Raw genomic sequence first — 7,427 nt, forward strand, 5'->3', positions numbered from 1 at the left:
TAATTATTAATTAATACAATATATAAAATAACTTCTGGTCTCATTGAAGTTCTTACCAAGTCCAAGAAATGGTTTTCAGATGGAGAAACAAATTAAATCATTTGTGTAAACACACAGAGTGTATAAGGAAATAAGATAGCTATATAAATCCGTATTCTGTTTGAAATCATGCTGTATGTGTCCATCCTATGTTAAATAGTTTATGAAATAGTAGCATTTTATAGTAGCATTTACATTAGAAATTTAATATTGCAAGCAGCTATCATTTTTTTGAGTAGTGGCTGTGTTTTCTTTTCATGTTCTGATAATGAATTGGCAAAAATTTTTATCAGCATATGTCTGCTTTTGATTTGATTTATCTATGGGAATGGACTGTGCTTTAGAAATGCGTAACATCTAGTTCACAGAGAATTGCTCATCTGTCCAATAATAACCAGTTATTTTATTTTGCCTTCGCTTAACAATACTACTGTTTATATCTGTTTTGTATTTTTTCAATCTTGCGCCACTAAACTGTAAACTAGCCAATAGGTTATGATTACATTTGCATGGATTTTAACATATATTTTAATATCACCAGAAGCATAATTCTAGCAAATAGAAGTATCTCAATAAATGATTGTTAATAAAATACATTGAATGATGTATTCAAAAGTTGATTTTTACTTGTCCCCCCTTTTTTGTACAATGTTCACTTTTGTAGCTGTCTCCCTTTGGAGAATGCTCTATTTTTTCAAACTATCTCCCAAGTTTCTAAATACCCTACATCTCAATTCACAAAACAACCCAGACTGTGTGCTATGAAACTTTCCCTTAGGACAATGCTATTTTCCCAGCAGAATAAAAATGTGTTATAAATTTATCTTTTAAAATATAAAGCCTTTCAAATGTATGTTTTCTGATAAATACCCATTAATAAAATGATGCTAATTATGAATCCTTATAAGTCCTGTCATAATAGAAGGAATCATCCTCTGTCTCATTTTGTTCCCTAGTCCGTACTTTGTCATTCTCAGAAAAATATGCCTGTCAATGTAGTGAATGACCTTCTATTATGGCACTGAGACTTGAATCCAATGTAGTGAGTTCCGTTTTATTATGGCATTATATTAGATCACTTTTCAAGTTCATAAGAAGTCCTAACTCTATATAAGGCCACAATAAGTGTTCTGGCACTTATTACATTAAAATTATAATATTTATCACTGAGAATGTATTAATCATCTAATTTTTCATCCTCATTTTACTGAGGCGTACTGTTGAAGAGGTTTAGTAAATAACACATTAATAGTTAAGAGCAAATCTAAAATAATATTAAATTTTTCTGATGTCTATTTACTTTTTCAATTACACTTAATAGGATGGGAGTACATAATTTATGCTTATAGAATTTGGTGCAAAATTAAATGAACAAAGATTTTTTTCATCATAGATTTTATTACCTATTTGTATAACTGAATAAATGGATTTCAAAGTGTATCAATTTTTGAAAGTACATCAGGGCTCTTGTTTTCAAAAGTTTATGAATCCATTCTGATGTAATTCTTGATAAGTAAAGACTACACTGTAGATACTTTAACATAATGGTTTGACAATAATTGCATTTTCTTACTAGGACAATTCATTTTCTAGCAACTGTACAGTGTTAAGAAATTTGAAAGAAAACACATTTTATGTTTGTCCTTCACTGTGATGGTGAACTATTTTTGCATAATTACCACTATAAAAAAGATTTAGGTCTAGGCAGAGTCAGGAGATGAATTAATTTTATACTTTAGCTTTCTAGGAGAATGGTTATACTTGGCTTGTGTATAATACTAGATACAACGGATCAACATACACATTCATCAAAGCCTTTAAGTAATTATGCGGTACGGTCTTAACTCATTTCAACATAAAATAAATATTTTATGATATATATGTATGTTTTAAAGCTCATATATGATGTGAAAAGATAACCTTTATGAGAAAGTTGTATATTCTCTCATATATAATCTTCTAAAATTTACTTTAGAAAAGCATAAGAATTTATTTTGCCCTTGACTTAACCTAAATTTTATTTATAGATTGTACATCTTAATAGGAAAGTGTTGCTGTAATAGAGAGCATGTTTATACACATAGAAATAAAACAATATATCCCTAAATTCTTATTAAAATATTACTAACAGTGAATGTTACTTCCAGAACTTTGAAGACAGAAAATTAAAGCACATGAACAGAAAACCAAACCACAAATGTACTTGAAGGCTAAAATTACCAGATAAAAAGAATTATCAATGATTTAAGTGTTTATAAAATTCCTAATTTTGAAGTATTTCAAATATTTTCTTAACCTTTGCTCGTTCTCGGCATCTTGCATGTTTTCTTTCATCCTAAAGAAATTACTTAATGAATCGCTCTGTAATTTCCTTACTTTCTACCTCTATATCTTTCTTATCCTTTGAGCAGTGTTATTCATTTAAGTTCGTTATTTTTGGTGTAGTTTTGTTTTGTTTGCTTTCTGAAAGCAGCAAACACCCACTTTTGAGGTTAGATTATATGTAATATAGCAATACCCAAAACAGCTAAAAAACATTTTATTGAAACCTTACTTGACATGTAAATTTGGGGTAATCATTTCTTATTAGTTTGTTCAAAGTGAAAAATGAAGTCACTTCAACTAATCGAATATTAGAAACTGGGCCCTGATTTTATATCAGGCTAAATTATTCCTGCAATTGGTTTGTTAACATTGGGGGAAAAAATCCTAATTCATATATATAAGTAGGCACATTTTTATGCATGCTTCTTATACTAGTAAACTAATTCAGACACTTGCAAGCAAAGAAGCAGGAAATTCATATTCAAAATCAGATCCATAAAAATACAGGAACATACGTATCCATTAGTATATTCACTCTGAAAACTACAGAAAAATAAGTCTTTTGTGGTTCTTATTACATTTGTTCTCTTTTAAAATATTTTTTCACCTATATTTTGTTAAAGTTTGACATCAGCGACAATATGATTAGAAAGTACAATGTTCTCTGCTTTTCTGTGTAAAATAATAAATCATTTTCTAAACTGTGAATATTTTTACATGTTGAGTTCATTTTCTATGTAATTTCAGACATTTGTCTTTTCAAGCAGATTAACAATGCGACACACTAATTTGTCAACTAGAGCTGATATTTTTAGTCAAAATATCAGAAAAATGTGAGTTATCATGGTAAATTTGAAAAAATTTAACATCCTACAGCCTTTAGAAAGATCCCAAAATGAAACATGGTTCTATGCCAGACTGGAGTATTCGGCTGGATTTAGTTAAATAACCTCAGCATGAAAAAGTATTCCCTATTGTCTTTCAACAATTTTGATTTCTATTATTGTCTTCTAAGGAGATATTAAAAAGAAATTAATGAAAGAAATTAAATACTAGAATGAGATTTTTCAGGGGGGCTTGAATTTTGGAAGAGCACATACTATTGCGTTATATGATACTTTGGGCCCCCAAGAACAAATTTTTTCCTTTTGGGTGTGATACTGTCCTGTTCAGAATCACTGGTATATTCTGGTATTGATTATTCCCCTTCACTGTTCTATTTTTCTCTCTTATATATACTGTCACCTGAAATTTCAGAGTGTATTTATGTGTTTATTTATTTAATGTCTCTATTTAATGGTAAGCTCTGTGAGAATATATAAGTTTTGTATTTTTTTAATTTTTTTTTTCACAGAGGTGGGATGCTGCTTGATGCACAGATAGTAGAAGCTCAATATATATTTATCAAATCAAATTTGTTAACAAATACTTGAATAAACACTGGATTTAAGAAGATTTGTTTCAATGCTATGTTCAATTAGTACTTAAAGTACTAAACTAAGGGCATCTCTGATCACTGATACTTAACACTAGTCAATATTCAGAAATATTACATTGTCTTACTGCCACCTAGAAAATTCTAGTTATTGAAGTAATATAGAAAAGAATTGTTAAGTATTTCCTATAAAATACATTCTTTACTTGATCAGAATTCTTCATCTAAGTACCATTTACATTTACCCCTTAACTCAATTGTGGTCTATCTCAGTTCTGCACTTGCTGCAAAGAGAATACAATAAATCTCTTTCTCTTTTAAGAATATCCCTAACCATAATGTCTTGCTGTCACATGTACTGTGTCTGAATTATTAACTTTTGCACTATTTCTTAAATAATCACATAATTTTAAATAATGAAGTGAAATAGTTCTGACAAGCATTAAACTTGTTAAAATATTATATATATAATGATAAAGAAGAAATTAGAAGGAAGAATAATTTATGCATAATAATATTTAGGTGGGTTAAGCAGTTTGCCTGCTGTGATATAATTTCAGGAGTTCACAAAATCACTTTTTAAAATACTATATTAAGATTTTTAACACTATCAGTAGAAGTAAGTTTAGCATTTTCGGTTAAACATTTTTTTTTCTATAATGAAAATCATTTGATTTGGGGGCATCATCATCAAACTTATCCAAAACTAAAACATTAATTTCAACTGATAACTGTGAAAAGCTGCATCAGAACATCATACTTAACAGGACTAAGAATCAACATCAGTTGTATCAACGTGATTTATTTTGTTCCTTACACCTTTTGCTCAGGAAAGATAAAACTATAAATGTATACCTAACTTTATTTTTTTTTGTTTTCAGAATCCTTTGCCAAGTGGTCTGTTCAGTCAGCCACTCTTAGTAGTTCTTACCAGTAGCCATAGCTAGTAATACAATTGTACTTTTTCAATAAAGCAGTAAATAGGACTCTAAATTTTTTTTATACATCTGAAGCCAATTCTGTGTCTTTAAATCACCTTAAATCCCATCTCATGCAGGCAATGAGAGACAGCATAAAGCCAGATTTGAAATTCAAGATGAAATTCAATAAAGTGAAGAAAACAGCTAATATCAGTAAGTGCATAAATGTAACCCTGCTTTTGTTCCCAGACTTTCCCTAGCAGCAGGTCTGCTCCAGGCTCAGCCTTAAGGATGCAAACTTGTATGGTTGCCATTCTAAGGGCCTTCTTTGAACTTGAGACAGTTCCAGAGCACATTAAGGTGATCTACAGAGTAGTAAATAAGTCCCTGGAGTGTTTAAATTTATAGCAGTTCTCAGGCTGTTTGCCAATCCTTTCTAACACTTTAGAAAAAATGAGATAATGTAGATTTCTCCCTTTAAAAAGGCATTCTCTTGTCCTTTGGAAAATACTCTATGTACAGGATAAATTCTCTCCTGGTATATAACAGAGCTTAAAGATTTTTCTCATAAGAGGCAGGAAGGTTTCACCGTTTTGTAATGAATGTGAGAGAGAACAATGTACACGTTTTGCCAGACATATGAGGCTACCTACACTTAAGCCCAGGTCATGGCTAGCATTTGTTTTTGTGTTAATTAGAGAAAAGTGCCAGCTCCTAGGTGATGAGTTATAAAGGGCCCTACCCTGTGTGTTATAATCCAGCAGGAACAAATCATTACACATAAGACATTTTTTGCCACATGAAAATTATTCCTTCTTCCTTGCAGGAGAAGACATATGGCTTGCCCAATATAACCTAGGCTGGTTTTACCTTTCCCTATGTAGGAGATCTATGTGCCCTGTACAGACTGAACCACCATAGATGACAACTTTGAATTTGGTTTGCTATATTTTAACCAAAACCATAATTATAGATATACATTCATCCAAATGTGAATTCCCTACTTGACACATTTAAGGCAGAAGTTCATTTTTAGTGCATACATTTTAATAGAGTCACAAATAACTTTGAGCATTATCTCACAGAGAACTTGCAATGCAGATTGCATTTTATCTACCCATCAAATATACTGTCAATTAGTCTTAAAGTTTATTGCATTTCATCCCTTTTATCAATTCAGAATTATTTCCTCAGAATGTGGTAGAAGACTAAAGAAAATTTTGGATTATGATCTAATTTTTCTAAGAAAACAATATTGATGTTATAAAATTTATACGAGGATATTGTTGATTGTCCTAACTGAGGATGTGAGGAAGATGTGGTTCCCTTAAAAGTGTATTCAGAGAATCTTGTTTCAGTTGAGGAAAATTATATAGATCTGACGTGCCCATAATAGTTTACCATATGAATGAGACATTGCAATTAGTTGCTGGAAGAGGAGACCTGAGTCATAGCCTCAGTGTTCACAGTGAATGTTATGTCTTAAATTCATCCCACAGTATCTATTTGGTGTTAGTCAATCTCTTCATGCTCTGCTGCCTTTACCCATTCATTGTCCAACTGAGAATTCCTCGTGGATGTGAATAAGATAGAAATGAATTTAAATTCTACAAGGTGAAATGATCACTACCTGCTAACTCTAGGGAAACATAAAATTTGTGGCAAACATAAACTGACCAAAAAAAAAAAAAAAAAAAGGTTTAGACCATTTACTTTTATCATTAACAAAGCAGAATAGGTTAGGCTTGTATCACTTTTATATGTTTATATGCATCACTTTTTATCATTTTGTATGGAATACTTTTTGGTACATCATGAAATAGGAACATCAACATGATATGGCTAATTCTGTTTGGGGAAAGTCATTCTAATTGTATAATAATTTATTCCTCCTGCTTTTAAAATAGTTTATTTTTATCCTTATTGTTCTTTCTCTACCATTTAAAATCGAAGCTATGTTAGTATGTGTGTATATCAATAGAGAAACATTAAAAATAATTGTTGGCCGGGCGCGGTGGCTCACGCCTGTAATTCTAGCTCTCTGGGAGGCCGAGGTGGGCGGATCGTTTGAGCTCAGGAGTTCGAGACCAGCCTGAGCAAGAGCGAGACCCCACCTCTACTAAAAATAGAAAGAAATTATATGGACAGCTAAAAATATATATAGAAAAAATTAGCCGGGCATGGTGGCACATGCCTGTAGTCCCAGCTACTCGGGAGGCTGAGACAGGAGGATCGCTTGACCTCAGGAGTTTGAGGTTGCTGTGAGCTAGGCTGACGCCACGGCACTCACTCTAGCCTGGGCAACAGAGTGAGACTCTGTCTCAAAAAAAAAAAAAATTGTTGAAAGTTAATTACACTTACTAAATATTTGCAATAGGTTGAGAGCTGTGTGACTCATGTTTCTTCTACATGAAGCTTCTGGAAAAGCCAAAATGGTCCACTAATTCTAGAAAAACCACAGAGTATCTTTTGTGTGCTAATTTCTTTGCTTGCTTTAGCTAATTTTACACTTTCACCCTCATTTACTGACTTATGAAATTTTATTTTAATTTTTGTCATAAGGTATATTTTTGTAAGCCATTTTAAATCCAGTTGAAATAAAATTGTATACAAATAAATAAAACTATGACTTTCTTTTATTCCCAAGCAATGCATTTGCACAAAAAATTCTAAAATCATAGAACCTTGAAATGAATTGACACAACAAA

This window comes from Eulemur rufifrons, chromosome 4, assembly GCF_041146395.1.
Source record: "Eulemur rufifrons isolate Redbay chromosome 4, OSU_ERuf_1, whole genome shotgun sequence".
Classification (NCBI taxonomy): Eukaryota; Metazoa; Chordata; class Mammalia; order Primates; family Lemuridae; genus Eulemur; species Eulemur rufifrons.